Below are 17,390 nucleotides of genomic sequence, written 5' to 3'. Positions count from 1 at the left end.
ATCCTTTTTCATTTTATTGGTTACTTTATTTATTGATATTTCAAATGTTATCCCTCTTTCCAGTTTCCCCTTCACAACTCCCCTATCTGCTCCCCCTTCCCCCTCCCTCTATGAAAGTGCTCCCCCACCCACTCTTACCTTAGCGCCCTAGCATTCTCCTATCCTGGGACATTGAGCTTCCATAGGACCAAGTGACTTCCCTCCCAGTAATACCAGCAATCTTCTGCTACATATCCAGATGGAGTCATGGGTTCCCCTACCTAATGTGTACTCTTTTGTTGATGGTTTAGTCTCTGGGAGCTTTAGGGGGTCTGGTTGGTTGATGTTGTTGTTCTTCCTATGGGGTTGCAAATCCTTTCAGCTCCTTCAGTCCTTGCCCTAACTTCTCCAGTGGGATTCCCCACACTCAGTCCAATGTTTGGCTGCATGCATCTGCATCTGTATTAGTCAGGCTCTGGCAGAGCCTCTCAGGAGACAGCTTTATCAGGCTCCTGTCAGCAAGAACTTCTTGGCATCAGCAATAGTGTCTAGATTTGGTGTCTGCAGACGGGATGGATCTCCAGTTGGGGCAGTCTCTGGATGGCTTTTCCTTCAGTCTCTGCTCTACTCTTTGTCCCTGTATTTCCTTTAGCCAGGGGCAATTCTGGGTTAATATTTTTGAGGTGGGTTGGTAGCCTCATCTAGGGGCTGTGCCTAACTTCTGGATATGGTCTCTCCAGGTTCTATCTCCCCTCTGTTGGGTATTTTGGCTAATGTCCTCCCTATTGGGTCCTGGGGACATTTTGGGTCCCTGCTATTTGGGACTTTCTAGTGGCTACCCTCAGTTCCCCCTCTACCACTGCTATTCTCCTTCTTTCAAATTTCTGAACCTATGTACTTCTACCCCATCACCTCCCATATTGAAACCAGATCCCCCTTTTCCCTCTCCTTCCTCTCTCCCTCCCAGATCCTTCTCTCCTACTTCCCAAGATTGTTTTCTTCCCCCTTCTGAGTAGGACTGTAGCATCTACACTTTGGCGTAGTCTTCATTTTTCTTGGGTTTCATACGGTCTATGAGTTGTATCATGGGTATTCTGAGCTTCTTTTTTGGCTAATATCCACTTAGCAGTGAGTACATACCATGTCTGTTTTTCTGTGACTCAGTTACCTCACTCAGAATGATATTTTCAAGTCCAATCTATTAGCCTGTGAATTTTATGAAGTCATCATTTTTAATAGCTGAGTAGTACTCCATTGTGTAAATGTACCACATTTTCTGTACCCATTCCTCTGTTGAGGGACATCTGGATGGTTTCTGGCTTCTGGCTATTATAAATAAGGCTGCTATGAGCATAGTGGAGCATGTGTCCTTGCTATATGTTGGAGAATCTTCTGAGTATATGCCCAGGGGTGGCATAACTGGGTCTTCAGGTAAAACTATTTCCAATTTTCTGGGGAACCGCCAGACTGATTTCCAGAGTGGTTTTACCAGCTTGCAGTCCCACCAACAATGGAGGAGTGTTCCTCTTTCTCCACATCCTCGCCAACATCTGCTGTCACCTGAGTTTTTGATCTGAGCCATTCTGACTGGTATAAGGTGGACTCTCAGAGTCATTTTGATTTGCATTACCCTGATGACTAAGGATGTTGAACATTTCTTTAGGTGCTTCTCAGGCATTCAGGATTCCTTAGTTGGAAATTCTTAGTTTAGCTCTGTACCCTATTTTAATAGGATTATTTGATTATCTAGAGCCTAACTTCTTGAGTTCTTTGTATATATTGAATATTATCAGACGTAGGATTGGTAAAGATCTTTCCCCAATCTGTTGATTGCCCCTTTGTCCTATTGACAGTGTCCTTTGCCTTATAGAAGCTTTGCAATTTGATGAGGTCCCATTTGCCAATTCTTGATCTCAGAGCATAATCTATTGGTGTTCTGTTCAGGAAAATTTCCCCTGTGCCCATGTGTTCTGAGCTCTTCCCTACTTTCTCCTCTATTAGTTTCAGTGTATTTGGTTTTATGCAGAGGTCCTTTATCCACTTGGCCTTGAGCTTTGTACAAGGAGATAAGAATGGATCAATTTGTATTCTTGTACATGCCAACACCCAGTTGAACCAGTACATTGTTGAAAATGCTGTCTTCTTTCAACTGGATAGTTTTGGATCCTTAGTCAAAGATCAAGTGACCATAGGTGTGCGGGTTCATTTCTGGGTCTTCAATTCTATTCCATTGATCTACCTGCTTGTCTGTGTATCAATACCATGTGGTTTTTAATCTCTATTGCTCTGTAGTATAGCTTGAGTTCAAGGAGTGATTCCCCAAGAAGTTCTTTTATTGCTGAGAATGTTTTTTGCTATCCTGGGTGTTGGTATCAGGAACTGGCATTGCAGCTCATCTCCAAACCCAGACATCATACCTAGGGAGCAGCACATCTGTTGTCATGGTAACTTCTCTACATTCCCAGAATCCATTTGACTCACCTCCTAGCTTTACTTGCTAGTAGCTGAGTCACAAGCCAAATAGAAGGCAGACTTCCTCTTACCTCCTCTCTCTCTGTTCCCCTTTTATCTTTGTTACCACCTTTGCCCCCTCCCTCACAAGAAACCCCAAACACACACCAGCATATCAGTAAGGTGTTTTGCCAGTTGGCGTAAAGAACCCTAAATGCCCAGATAGGACCTGGCCAGCCTTTTTTTGGGCTAAGAATTTCAATGCCATGGTCCTTACGACCAGCCTCCTAGCTGACCTATAAGACTTAGACCCTTGTGTGACTTCCCTTTTCCAAGGCAGTTCACAACCCCTCGGGCTCTTGCAGCTACCAGAAATTCCTAGATCTAGGTTTAACAGCTTTCTAGCAAGTCTGAGACTTCTCTGTCATAGACCCTGAGTGTTCACATGACGACCTGAACATCTAGCCTGGCTGTACACTTGTAACCCCTTACTGAACTTTTCTCAGGATGCAGGTACAAATAGTTCAGTAACATCCTCATCACCCAATGGGTGCTAAATTATTTTTGAACATATCCCCAGGCACCCCACTGGGATGTATCCTGGAAAATCTCAAATCTCTGAAGTTAACGCCCGACTTGAGGTGAAACCAGTACATGTCTGCAATAAGGTCTGGATTCAGTATCCGTTAGACAATAGCTCCAAATGGGCACTTAATGGCACACTAGATCCAATTATTTTAAGGGATCTTCATACATACTGCCAGCCAGTGGTCTGGTAAATGGAAAGAGGTTCCCTATGCCCAAGCATTCATCTATCTTAGCTCCAACCCCTCTATGTGTTCTTCTTGTTACTCAATCCAACTTCTCTTAGCCATGAAACCAGATGATGCCACAACCCTTGATCCAGCTAACAAGCTACCTCCCTTCCACCCCAGACCTGTTTCCACACCACCAAAAAACCCAAACTGCCACCTCAGTTTCTTCTTCTCACCAGGATACCCCAGAGTGTACTAGCTTGGCCTCTTCAGACCCCTCCCCTCCTCCTGTGCCAGCTGCACGTCGCTCCAATCACCCTGCATTGGTGCCAAACTTTATCCCTCCTATCATCCACTCTAAGGCCACAGCCAAACCCCCCAGGTTCTTCTCCTCCATGGACACCTGATCCAGCATCAGTCCCTTCTCTAAGGGAAGTTTTTGGGGTAGATGGTCTTGTCAGAGTACATGTTCCTTTCTCACTGGGTGAACTTTCTCAAACAGAAAGCAGACTATACCTCTAACTTCTCTGCCTTTATTAAAGAGTTCTAGTGCATTACTCAATCTTATAGCTTGACTTTCCACAATGTACATATGATCCTTACTAATAATTTACTTTCTGATGAATGCAGGCAAGTTTGGGAAGAGGCAAGAACACATGCAGAAGAAATTTATCAAACAGATGGAACCTATCCAGTCGGATCCGAGGCACTACCTTATCAAGATCCTCAATGGAATTATAATTCCACAGGTGGTATTTCAGCCAGAGATAGATTCATAACCTACCTCCTGGCCTGTCTCCGTAAGGCAGCCTTAAAACCAGTAAATTTTGAAAAACTCCAAGAGGTCGTACAGGATAAACAGGAAAACCCATCTCAATTTTTAGAATGCCTCACAAAAGCTTTATTGCAATATACTAATCTGGACCCTGAAAACCCAGAAGGTAAGCAACTTCTGATGCCCTACTTTTTTCCCAGAGCTACCCCAACGAAAAAGCTTAACTTTGGTAGTTGAGAAGGGTCGTCTAACTCCACATGGAGAAGTTTTGGCACTGGCCTTCAAGGTATACCATGAGAGATGAGAAAGCCCCAAAACAAAAATACCACATGCTGGCAAAGGTTGTCAGACCAGGTCCAGCCACTGCCCCAGACTCCTGGTCTTCTAAGGCTCAGAGACCACCAGGCCCCTGCTATAGATGTGGTCAACAAGGTCACAGGGTGAGGGCTTACCCCCCAACAAGCCAAGGGGGCCATGTCCTAGGTGCCATAAGGAGGGACATTGGTCTGTCAATTGCCCTCATGTTGCACAAGACAGAGGGACATCACTCCCAGGTAAATCTCCAGCGGATCTCCTAGGCTCTGCTATGGACAAGTGAAGAGGCCCAAGCTCCCTCGACCCAACCATGGCCATCACTAGCAGGGATCCCCAGGTAGCCATCATGGTATGTGGGAGGCCCATCTCCTTCCTCTTGGACACTGGGGCTACTTACTCGGTCCTGACAGAGTTTTGGGGACCCATTTCTCTGTCATGTTTTCCTATTGTCTGGTTAGGAGGACAACCTTACCTTCCTCACCAGACACCACCACTTAATTGCATTATTTAGTGGAGCACCTCTCACCCATTCCTTTTTAGTAGTGCTGTCCCCTTATTGGGAAGGGATATTTTAGCTAAGTTGGGAGTCTCTATTTCCTTTGCTTCCCCATTCACCTAAACCCAAGCTCGCCAGCAGTTCCTCTGCTCCTTCATCTAGCCAGTCAACCTACTAACACTAACATGTCGTTTCCTTTACCAGCTTCTCACGTGGACCCCCGAGTTTGGCATGTTCAGAACCCCTCTGTTGCTAAACACCATTCTCCTGTTGTCATCCAATTACTGGACTCTACCAGGACTGTGCTCTATTAAGCTCCAGAGACATCAAGACCACTCACCTTGTCTCCAATCCCAGAAAATGAGACTCTACTCTAGCAGCCGAGCTCGACCTCACTGGATTAGACATGGATTTCTCGTCCTCCCCCTGCTGTTCGTTTCCATCCAGGGTAGCCCTTATATCTGGAGATTCCAGGTTCAACAGATAACAAATAGTCTTTCCAAATAGGGTCAGGAAACTGCTCCATAGCCAGATGCCAGGAACCAATCCAAATTGCCATCATCTGTGTGTCTGTTAACCCATCTAAATATTATGTTCTCTATACTTGCTTTCTCTTTGACCAGACAAAAGATTATTGTAAAAAATGACCAGACTGACATTTTGGGGGGCTGCACATATTGGTATTGTCAGATACATATGCTAGGATCACAGACCAGATTAGTCTTGTCAGATACATATGCTAAGATCACTGACCAATCACTTCTACCAACATTGCAAGACACTCTTTTTCTACATACAAGACCCATGGGATCCCAGGTGGGAGACAAGAATTGTTGGTAAGCTCTACCATAAAAATCAACCCAGGTCCCCAGTAAATGTTATCTGCATCCAGAGAAAATATGTCTCAATTGCCTAGCCTCTAGACATCGGAAAAATAAGAGAAGTAATCAAACACTCCCCTGAGGTTCTTACCTCCTTGATATCACCCCTCATAAATAGCATTAACTTGTCATTTCAACTTTTGCTTCAGACCTTGACCATGGCGTACCAACTCCTTAATGTCACCAGACCTGGTCGTTTTAAAAATTGCTGGCTATGTGTACCCCCTGGAACTAGCTCACAATTGCCACTTACAGCCTCTCCAGTGATACTGCCAAGTAATCTTACCTCACCTTTTGTCAGCTGCCCTGACTCTGATGTTGCCATGACTCCCTCTTTTTGGCGTGGAAAACTGTTTTAAGACCTCTGGGACATGTTCTGTAGGAACACTAAGCTCCCTAGACTGCAATAGAACCACAACCCCTGGTATATCATCTCTGCCACAATGCCCTGCAGTCCCAAACACATCCATTCTTTGTGGCACTCAGGTATATCATCACCTACCCACCAGCTAGTCAGGAGTTTGTACATTGGTACTCCTTTTCCCTGAACTAAGAGTAATCCAGGAAAACGAACCCCTGCCAATACCAACTGTAGATATGATAGCTGCCCAACATAAGAGGGCAGTTCAGGCTGTGCCACTCTTGGTTGCTGCAGGAATAGCCATAGGTGCTGGTACTGGAATTGCAGGGATAATGACTTCCATGACCCAATATGATGAGTTCACTTCCAAGTTTGAAAGCAGTTTTCAAAAAATGGCTGAAACTGTGCTTATTGTCCAGAAACAGATCAATTCTTTGGCAGCTCTGATGCTTCAGAACCAACTGAGGCTAGATGTCCTGACAGCTAAAGAAGGTGGTCTTTCCCTCTTCCTCCAAGAAGAATGCTGTTTCTATATCAACCAATCCAGGATAGTGAGAAATTAAATCCAGAAGCTACAATCAGACATACAGAATGTCAGGGAATGTGAGACCTCCAGTTCTGGGATTTTTAAAAACCCTATATGGAAGTGGATGCTCCCTTTTGTAATGGCTCTCCTAGCCATCTTCCTGGTGTTATTATTCGCTTCCTGCCTTATTATTCTTGTTTCTATATTCCTTCAATGACAAATACAAAACATTTCCAACCAAACATTAATCAGTTCCTGTGACAGGATTATCAGCTGCTGTTCACAGAGGAACTTGATGGAACATTTACCAAGTGGACACCGATGGTGAAAGTCAGCTACACCCCAAAATTAATGATGCCCCTAGACAGCAGGAAACAGTTTAAAAGACACAACACCTTTATTCCCTTTTCACCATCAGCTTCCCCCTCCCCTTTTTTTTCTTCTCTTTATGATAAGAAAAAGGTATGTTGGTATCAAGACTGGCACGGCAGATCGTCTCCAAACCCAGTGACATCACACATAGGCAACAGGGACCAACACATCTGTTGCCATGTCAACCACCATACATTCCCAGAATCCACTTGGCTCACCTTCCACCTTCACCTGCAAGCAGCTACATTACAGTCCAAATAAAAGGCAGACCCTTTGATTCCTCTCGCTCTCTGCTCCCCTTTTGTCTTCATTGCCACCTTTGATCCCTCCCCCCACAATAATCCCATATAGAACTGTATTGGCCTGGTGTGTGGAAATGAGCCACGATTCTAACACAGCACTGGATTTTTTGTTATTCCAGATAAATTTGAGAATTGCTCTTTCTATCTCTGTAAAGAATTGAGTTGGAATTTTGATGGGAATTGCATTGAATCTGTGGATTGCTTTGAAAAGATGGCCATTTTTACTATGTTAATTTGGCTGATGGGAAATCTTTCCATCTTCTGAGATCTTCTTCAATTTCATTCTTCAGAGACTTGAAATTCTTGTCATACAGATCTTTCACTTGCTTGGTTAGCATCACACCAAGATATGTCATATTATTTGTGACTATTATAAAGGGTGTTGTTTCCTGAATTTCTTTCTCAGCCAGTTTATCCTTTGAGAAGAGAAAGGCTACTGGTTAGTTTGAGTTAATTTTGTATCCAGTCACTTTGCTGAAGTTGTTTATCAGCTGTAGGGGTTTTCCTGTGGATTTTTTGGGTCACTTATGTATGCTTTCATATCATCTGCAAATAGTGATATCTTCACTTCCTCCTTTCCAGTTTGTATCCCCTTTAATCTCCTTTTGTTGCCCAATTGCTCTGGCTAGAACATCAAGTTCTATACTGAATAGATGGGGGAGAGTGGACAGTCTTGTCTTGTCCCTGATTTTAGTGGGATTGCTTCAAGTTTCTCTCCATTTATTTTGATGTTGGCTATTGGCTTGCTGTATATTGTTTTTAGTATATTTAGGTATGGGCCTTGAATTCTTGATCTCTCCAATACTTATTAGCATGAAGGGGTGTTGTGTTTTGTCAAAGGCTTTTTCAGCATCTAACAAGATGATCATGTGGGGTTTTTTTTCCCTTTGAGTTTGTTTATATAGTGGATTACATTGACGGATGTTTATATATTGAACCATCTCTGCATCCCTGGGATGAAGCCTAATTGAGCATGGTAAATGATCATTTTGATGTGTTCTTGGACTCAGTTTGCAAGAATTTCATTGAGTATTTTTACATCAATATTCATGAGGGAAACTGGTCTGAAGTTTTTTGTTCTGTCTTTGTGTGGCATAGGTATCAGTGTAACTGTGGCTTCATAGAATATATTGGGTAGTGTTCCTTCTGTTACCATTTTATGAAATAGTTTGAGAAGTATTTGTATTAGGTCTTCTTTGAAGGTCTGATAGAATTCTGCACTAAAACCATCTGATCCTGGGGATTTTTTTGTTTGGGAGACTTTTAATAACTGCTTCAATTTCCTTAGTGTTTATTGGATTGTTTATATGGTTTATCTGATCCTGATTTAAATTTGGTACATGGTATCTGTCTAGAAAATCATCCATTTCATCTAGATTATCCAGTTTTGTTGAGTATAGGCTTTTGTAGTAGGATCTGACAATCTTTTGAATTACTTCAGTTTCTGATGCTATGTCTCCATTTTTACTTCTGATTTTGTTAATTTGACTACTGTCTCTGTGCTCTTTTTAGTCTGGCTAAGGGTTTATCTGTGTTGTTGATTTTTCAAAGAACCAGCTCCTGGTTTTATTGATTCTTTGTATAGTTTTTTTTTTGTTTTGTTTTTACTTGTTTGATTTCAGCCCTGAGTTTGATTATTTCCTGCTGTCTACTCCTCTTGGGTCTATTTGCTTCTTTTTGTTTTAGAGCTTTCAGATGTTCTGTTAAGCTGCTAGTGTATGCTCTCTCCAGTTTCTTTATGGAAGCACTCAGAGCTATGAGTTTTACTCCTAGTACTGCTTTCTTGTGTGTCATAAGTTTGGGTATGTTGTGCCTTCATTTTCATTAAATTAAAAAAGTCTTTAATTTCTTCTTTATTTCTTCCCTGACCAAGTTATCATTAAGTAGATAGTTGTTCATCTTCCATGTGTATGTGGGCTTCCTGTTGTTTTTGTTTTAAGACCAGCCTTAGTCCATGGTGATCTGATAGGATGCATGGGATTATTTCAATCTTCTTGTATAGGTTGAGGCTTGTTTTGTGTCCAATTATATTGTCAATTTCAGAGAAGGTTACAGTGAGGTGCTGAGAAGGTATATTCTTTTGTTTTAAAATGAAATGTTCTATAGATATCTGTTAAGTCCATTTGGTTCATAACTTCTGTTAATTTCACTATGTCTCTGTTTAGTTTCTGTTTCCATGATCTTTCCATTGGTGAGAGTGGGGTGTTAAAGTTTCTTACTATTATTGTGTGAGGTTTAATGTGTGCTTTGAGCTTCAGTAAAGTTTCTTTTACAAATGTGGTTGACCTTGCATTTAGGACATAGATGTTCAGAATAGATAGTTCTTCTTGGTGGGTTTTTCCTTTGATGAGTTTGTAGTGTCCTTCCCCATCTTTTTTGATAACTTTTTGTTGAAAGTCTATTTTATTGGATACTAGAATTGCTACTCCAGCTTGTTTCTTGGGACCATTTGCTTGGAAATTTTTTCCAACCTTTTACTTTGAGGTAGTGTCTGTCTTTGTCACTGAGGTGCATTTCCTGTATGCAGCAAAATGCTGGGTCCTGTTTATGTATCCAGTCTGCTAGCCTATGTCTTTTTATTGGGGAATTGAGTCCATTGATGTTGAGAGGTATTAAGGATCAATGATTGTTTTTTCCTGTTATTTTTGTTGTTAGAGGTCACATTATGCTTGTATGGTTCTCTTCTTTGGAGTTTGTTTTGAGATTTGTTTCGTGCTTTTCCATGGGTGTAGTTTCACTCCTTGTATAGGAATTTTCCTTCTATTATCCTCTGTAGGGCTAGGTTGGTGGAAAGATATTGTTTAAATTTTTTTTCATGGAATATCTTGGTTTCTCCCTCTATGGTAATTGAGAGTTTTGCTGGGTTTAGTAGCCTTGGTTTCTGTTCCTTATGTTCTTGAGCTTGCCTCTCACCATCTGGGTATCTCTACTGTTATCAAGTCTTGCTCTCTCTGAGTGTAGCTTGTTCCTCCTGTGAGCCTGTGATCTTAGGTGTGTTAGAGCTCCTGGGAGACCAGCTCTCTCTGGGCATAATTTGGGTGTGCAACACTGTGGCTCTAGGTTACACAATATATATATATTGACAGAAAGGGTCAAGAGGGAAATATTTCTTCTGTACAAGGCTGAATTTGGCATTAGAGATTGGGTTTATTTTTTTCTGTTTTTCCTCTTGATGGATTGTGTTTACCTAGATTTCAAAAATCTAGTAAAGAAGTCTGTCATGTCTGGTGTTTAAATATTCTTCTCAACGTATTTATTGATGTTTTGCTGTATATAAGGAGTAAGACAAGGGCCTGTGGAATCCGCAGTAAATAAGACAAATGAGTACCTTGTGGTCTAGCGAGGGATATTATCATTAAATAATTTAAAACACACTAACAGAAGTATTGTAGTTATAAATGTTAATGAAGAGGATAATCAAGGCAATGAGAGAGAAAGTTATACAAGGTGAGAATAGAGTAAATTATTTCTTAGGACAAAACAGACCTTTGGGAAAAAATTCTGTATGCTGAGACCTAATGAATTTGACTCGAGAAAAATCATCAGAATAGCTTTCTAGATTGAAGGAGTAGTATGTACAAAGACGTTGAACTACTAAAGACATTTCTCTGTTTGAGAAAGTGAACAAATAAAAGTATACTTGGAGAGACTATGTAATGAGGAGTACAAAGTAGGAGAATGTCAAAATAAGAGGGGAGGGGTCTGTTCATACAGGTTCTTTCTCAAGTGTGACAGAAAACAACAGAATAAGCCTAAGTAGGAAAGCTACATTACTCAACACACACACACACACACACACACACACACACACCACACACACACACACACACGCACACACACACACACACACACACACACCATTTTCATTCTATTAGGAGAAAGCAATAGTAAAAGCAAGAAGACAAACTTCCAAGCTGTGATAGCAAGAACCAGGTAACATGACTGTGAATGATCACAATAGAGTTTAGAAGCATATTCCACTTATTTCACAAAACAATTGGAATGATTTTTTTGGTGTATCAATTAAATTTTGAAGGAGATATTAAGGGAGTAAAGCAAGGGAACAATATAACCAATGTTTCTGGTTATAAAACACAATATGGCGTTGGCAATATTAAGTGGATTGTAAATAGGAAGTAAATGTAGCAGAGAAAAATAAGTGTCTAATGTTGTTTGGTATTAATATTAGTAGCATATTTCAAGCTGAATATGTTATATCACACACATACACATTTTCACAATTATCACTCTGGATATAGATGCAAATGTAAAAAATCATCACTATGAGATGGTGTTTGAATCTATAAATTGATGATCAACCTAAAGATAGTATGTAGTAAGGGAAGAACACTCATTGAAAACAAGAACAATTGCAGCATTTACAGTTCATTATATAAAGAGAACCATAAAGTAAGGCTGTGGTGGTGGAGGAAGAGACTGGGAGAAAAATAGGGAGGGAATGAAACTGCAGCCAGGATATCATATATGAGAGAAGAATAAATTTTAAAATAAAGAGAACTATTACCCAAGAAAATGCTTATCAATGTATAAGCTTACATAAAAACACATATAGCCTTAGGGTTAAATAAATTAAAGCAATTGGATGATTCTGAGAAAAAGAAAAGAGATTGCAAAATATTAAAACTTTTAAAGGAATAAGAAGCTATGGTAGGAAAAAAATCAGAAGTCATTAGAGTCACAGAAGACATTACAGACTAAATTTTGTCCCTACCTTCCCAATCAATATGTAGAAGTCCTTAGTGTTCCCCAGAGGCCTATGTATTAAAAATGTATTCCTCTCTCTATAACACTACCAGGAAGTAATGGAGCATTAAGAGGTGGGTCTAATGGGATAACATTGAGCCTTTAGGTCATGCTCTTGAAGGGTACTTTAGAACCCACACTCTACATGACCATTCTCTTTTGCTTCCTGTCCACCAAGAGGTAAGCAACTTCAGTCCATCATGCACTCTTTCTATGATATGTTCCTTCACAAAAGACCCAAAAGCATGAGTTTATCCAAATCTTGGTTGGACTAGAATCTCTAAAAACTAAGAGACAAAATAAACCCTCTCTGTCGTCATAGATTATCTAAAGTATTTTGTTGTAAAAAGTGGGAAGGTAATGAATATAAGCTCTAATATACCATGTGATTACATTTGAAAATAGGGAGTTAGGAGGTAAATAAAGTAACATGAGGTTATAAGACTGGAGCTTGAATCTGAAAGGGTTATTGCCCTTATAATAAGACAAGGAGAGACAGGGTCCTATGACCTTATAATGCACTGCTTGAACAGACACTTCCTATTTTGACATTCTTATCCTTTGCACTTTCAATTATGTACTCTTCTCCAAGCACACGTAGTTTTACCCTTTCTCAAACAAGGTAATAGTTTTGGTATTTGAAGGCCTTTGAGCATGCTCTACCCACTACCCTGCCATGTAAGGGCATGGTGACTAAGCAGCCATCTAGCTACAATTCAGGAAAAGAACCCTCACCAAAAACTGAGCATTGCCATCCTTTGATCTGGAACATCCCATCTTCGATAGCTAAGAAGTAAATTCATATTGACTAAGCCAACCAGCCTCCAGTATTTTTTATAGAAACTCAAGATGACCCATACAGAAACCAAGAGGAGAATGTTTATTGATGAAAGAAGTGCCATGGAGGAGTTAAATACATGAAAATAAACCAATGACTACTGAGCCTGTGCATGCTGGGGAAATCATGAGCAGTCTCCATGTAATGATCAAGGTGGAAGTCAGAAAAGAGTCGAGCAGGAAGAAATGAGTAGACAGCCATGGGAAGACTGCAATTGGAGGCAATTTTATTGGAAAATTTTGTTACAGGTAAAAAGAATCCAAGGATCAGAACAGTCCCTGGTGGAGGACCTAGACCTAAACTTTTTTCCAGTAAGAGTAATAGATATTTTCTGCTTAATGAATGTTCTTATATAGACACAGAGAATGCAAGGGACAGAGAATAAACAACTGATAAGCAAGGCCCTTGAGTGATAAGAGGTACAGTCCAGAAAGTACAGGTAGAACAACTGACATGGTAAAAGGATGTAGACTGAGTCATTTTTAATCCTCTAGACAGGATTGTGAGATTTGGTAGAAGAAGGTGAAGTTTCCTGTAATGACATACTTTGAAAACAAAACATGAACCAATGTCCATAGAAGTGGAGGTAAAGAAGAAAATATATTGGGTTCAGTGGAAGGAGACAAGATTGAAACAGAGGCCATAGGATAATAGCATGAAGTGAACCTCCTAGAGAAATGGTACATTTCCAAGGAATATTATGCATGATTTTGAAGACTGTGGTCACAGATTTAAAATAAAGTAGCTATTTGAAAGCCTTAATTGCTGTGTGTATGTGCATGTTTGCATACATAAGTGTCCAGTTGAGGCTGTGCACATGTGTGTACAGGTGTACACTGACATGTGTGTATGTGTGAACTCATATAAATGTGGAGGCCTGAACATCACGTGCTTCTTTTTGGAGACAAGATCTCTTGATAGATCCTGGAGCTTGCTGCTTAAGCTAAGGATGCCTGGCCTATGATCCCCAGGAATCCACCTATGTCTATAGTATGTTAGAAAGCTTAGGTATTAATGACACAATTTATCTTTTAAAAACAATTAAGACAGGTCTAGGGAAATAATTTCTTAGTAAGTATGATGCTCCATGTGGAGTTTTGTAGATGCACTTACATTGTTGAGTTCCTCTTGTAGTTTTTTGGCTCTTGGTTTCAAATCAATAACAGCATATTGAATTTTTGTGACTGGTTGTATGTCTGTTGAAATGATGAATGTCGCCTTCAGACCTCCCTCTTTCTTCAGCTTCTCCCTTACTGTTACATAGTCAATTTTCTTGCTTCCTTCCATTGTTATCATTGCCACAAGAAATGCCACACAATTGCCACTTACTGTTTTACACAAAAGCTTTGAGGAAGAGCTAGCTAAGAGTCAGGTGAATAACAAAGATGCTCTGTGAGAAGGGGTTTTCAAGAAACTGCCATACAGGTCAAATAACCAGGTTTCCCTAGAATTGAGGCTTTGAAAATGGTCCAACCCCATTCTTACTTAGCTTTCTGACCCAAGAGCTCTCCATTTGCTGTGATTGCAGCCTGTTAATTTTCAAAGCTATTACAGAAGGAAAGAGAGACTATGGGAGTAGGATGTTAAAATTCTATGCAGCCTACTATTCTCACTAAAAATTGGATGACTTGTTTCAGCGAAGATTCTTTGCATTCTTTTAAGTCCTTAGCAACTTAAAAAAAAAAACACTGGTGTACATCGCAAAAATTTAAAATCCCTGTCTCTTGTTGTAGTATGGTAATTCTATATGCAAAACGTTTATTTGTACGTTTATTGGTTCTCTCTCTCTCTCTCTCTCTTTCTCTCTCTCTCTCCCCCCCCGTGTGTGTGTGTGTGTGTGTGTGTGTGTGTGTGTGTGTGTGTGTGTAGTAGTAGTAGTAGTATATACCACTGTGGAGATCAGAGAGTAATCTTTAGGAATCAGTTCTCTCTCCTTCTACAGTGTAGGTCTGGAAGATGGAACTCAAGTCCTCAGGTTTGGCAATAAGAACACTTACACACTGAACTATTTTGTCATACTGGCCTATAGTTCTGGATCTTGTGGTAGCAGTGGAGTGCGAGGGTAAGGGATAGAACTACCTTGAGCACCAGCACCAGCACTGGCACTAGCACTAATACCATGTGATTAGGATATAAATCCTGATGTCCAGTACTGTGCTATCTGATACCTTAGAAATGAAGACAAGAACATTGAGCCCAAAAATCTAGAATGCCGATGATACATAATTATGGAAGATAAATATATTTGTGAGACATTTATTATATGCTTTAGAACTTGTATTTTTATTGAAAAAATTTCATACACTATGTTTTGATCATGTTTTACCCCCATAATTCATTTTAAATTCTCCCCATCTCCCACCCAACTTCTCTTTTAAAAAAATCAAACAGCAAACAATGAAAAAAGAAACACACACATAATAAAATTCCACAAAAACAGAAATCAGAACTGACAAGCAAAAGACCAATAAGACAAAAAAAAAAAATGTCAAAACAAAGAAAACTTTGTTTCAGGCCTGGCCTGAAGTTTAATTAAAACCCAGTGAAATTTCATTAGAGAAAATGGATTTTTTCCTTTGTCAGTGGGTATCAGAAAGAGACAGTTTCTTGGTTAAGGGGTAAGAACCTGTGTGTGCTTCCTCCTCTCAATGCTGGGACCCCCATGGGTCTTGAACTTGTGCATGTCTGTGAGTTCATATGTGCATCAGTCCTGCTGTATCTGGAAAACATTATCACTATCTCTAGCTCTTACTATCTTTTTGCTTCCTCTTCTCCACAGAGTGCTGAACCTTGATGGCAATTGGTGACATGAATTTTAAAGTGGGAAGTCTTGTCATACAGTTCCAAAATTAAGTTTTAAAACTTTAAAGCGATATACAAATTGCAATGAGCACTAACCTAACTTTCATTGTGATAGAGCTATAGAACATCATAGGAAGATAATATCTTTTTATCCTGTTGAAAGCATAATGACCAATAAATGTAAAAAAATTCCATTTGTGTTTTAAAATATTTTAAAATTTATTTTAGACAATTTAATAAATGTGTAATAGATAGTGGTTTTATTATAACCACTTTTCCATTACCCCTTCTTATCTTCTTTCCATTTCTGACCAACTCCTTCTTCCTTCTCTTGCTTTCATGTCTTCTTTTTTATGTGGTACTTTGGGTTTAATTAGGATTGCTTGCATGGGCATGGTTGGAAGTTTATTTACTAGAGCATAGCTAACTTAATAGTGCCTACATTACTGAAGAAAATGACTTTTCCTTCTGCAACCATTAATTTCCAATAGCTTCTCATTTTGGAAAGCAGTTTGACAGGAAAATAATAGTAATAACCTCCTCTTAGGGACTGTGACTTCTCTAATTATGAGTTCTTTGTCAGACTTACAAAATTAGATGTGAATTCCCTCATGTGGTACAAGCTTCATGCACTCTTGAGATTGTTGAAGACCTGGTCTTGTATAGTAGCAATAGCTGAAATGAATTCATGACTGCAAATGCCATGTTGTGTCAAGAACAGCAATTCACAACCTCTTTCTACCCTCTGATTCTTATATTCTTCCTCTTTCATGATGCTTCCTGAGCCATAGAGTGGTTAATGTAGATGTTCTGTTTAGAGTTGAACATTCAACAATCACTTATTCTCAATGCTGACTGATTATGAGTTGGTTCCTTAACTGCTTCCCAGTGTAAAAAGCTTTTCTTACCAAAGCTGAAAGTAGCACTAATTCATTGACATAAAGTTATTGGCTGGAAGGTGCTTCTCAGGCTGTAGGGAGAGAAAAGTATGTTTTCTTAAGGTACAAGACAGTATTTCACTTTATTTCTCTTGATAATATTATAGCATAGCTAACTAAAACATCAATAATAGCTGCATGACTGCTGTGGGAGTTGTCAATCATTTTCTGAATAAATTTGATAATATATACATATATATATATATATATATACACACACAAGAATATTTTACAATTGAATTACCTATCTAGAGACCCTACATGCTACAGTGCTGACCTTCCAGACAAATATTTATGACTGACTACTCGAATGTCTCTCCTTTTCCATAAATTATCCAGTTGTTGCTTTCTCTGTTAGTTCCTATTTACTGAAAGAAGCAATGCTTTCTCTGATCTATGGGTATGGGGACATGTCATCAGGAGTCAATTTATTGGTGTGTTGCTTGAGCAGAATAATATTATTATGTTTTCTTCTAGGTCTGTAACCTATCTACTCTCAGGTTCTTGGCCACTTTTGCTGCATTTGGCATGGGTTCATTCCATCTCATAGAGTGGGCCTTAAATCAATGTAGGCAATGATATCTTTATTGTATAGATTGTGGTCACGAGTTGCTTAGCACAGCTGTCACTTACCCTATATGTCAGTCTTCATTGAGATTCACACATACTTGCAACTTTTTCTAGGCACTTTGTGTGACATTATTTCATTCTCCAAATAGTGACAGAAACATATTTTACCAATATATACCCTATCCTATTTATATATTTTAACTTAGAACCACTAATCCTTCAGCATCACTCCCAGCCTGTGGTTTAATCTGTTATGATTTTGCTG

General features: G+C 39.8%; 1 pseudogene; it reads right to left on the bottom strand.

Moving 5' to 3' along the window:
• LOC117695057 (large ribosomal subunit protein bL19m pseudogene) overlaps positions 1–14,111 on the bottom strand; it is a 31,507-nt pseudogene extending 17,396 nt beyond the window's left edge.
• Between the last annotated feature and the right edge of the window lie 3,279 nt (positions 14,112–17,390).

This window comes from Arvicanthis niloticus, chromosome X, assembly GCF_011762505.2.
Source record: "Arvicanthis niloticus isolate mArvNil1 chromosome X, mArvNil1.pat.X, whole genome shotgun sequence".
Lineage (NCBI taxonomy): Eukaryota > Metazoa > Chordata > Mammalia > Rodentia > Muridae > Arvicanthis > Arvicanthis niloticus.
The sequence above is the reverse complement of the archived record's forward strand: the minus strand, read 5'-3'. Positions and strand labels throughout refer to the sequence as shown.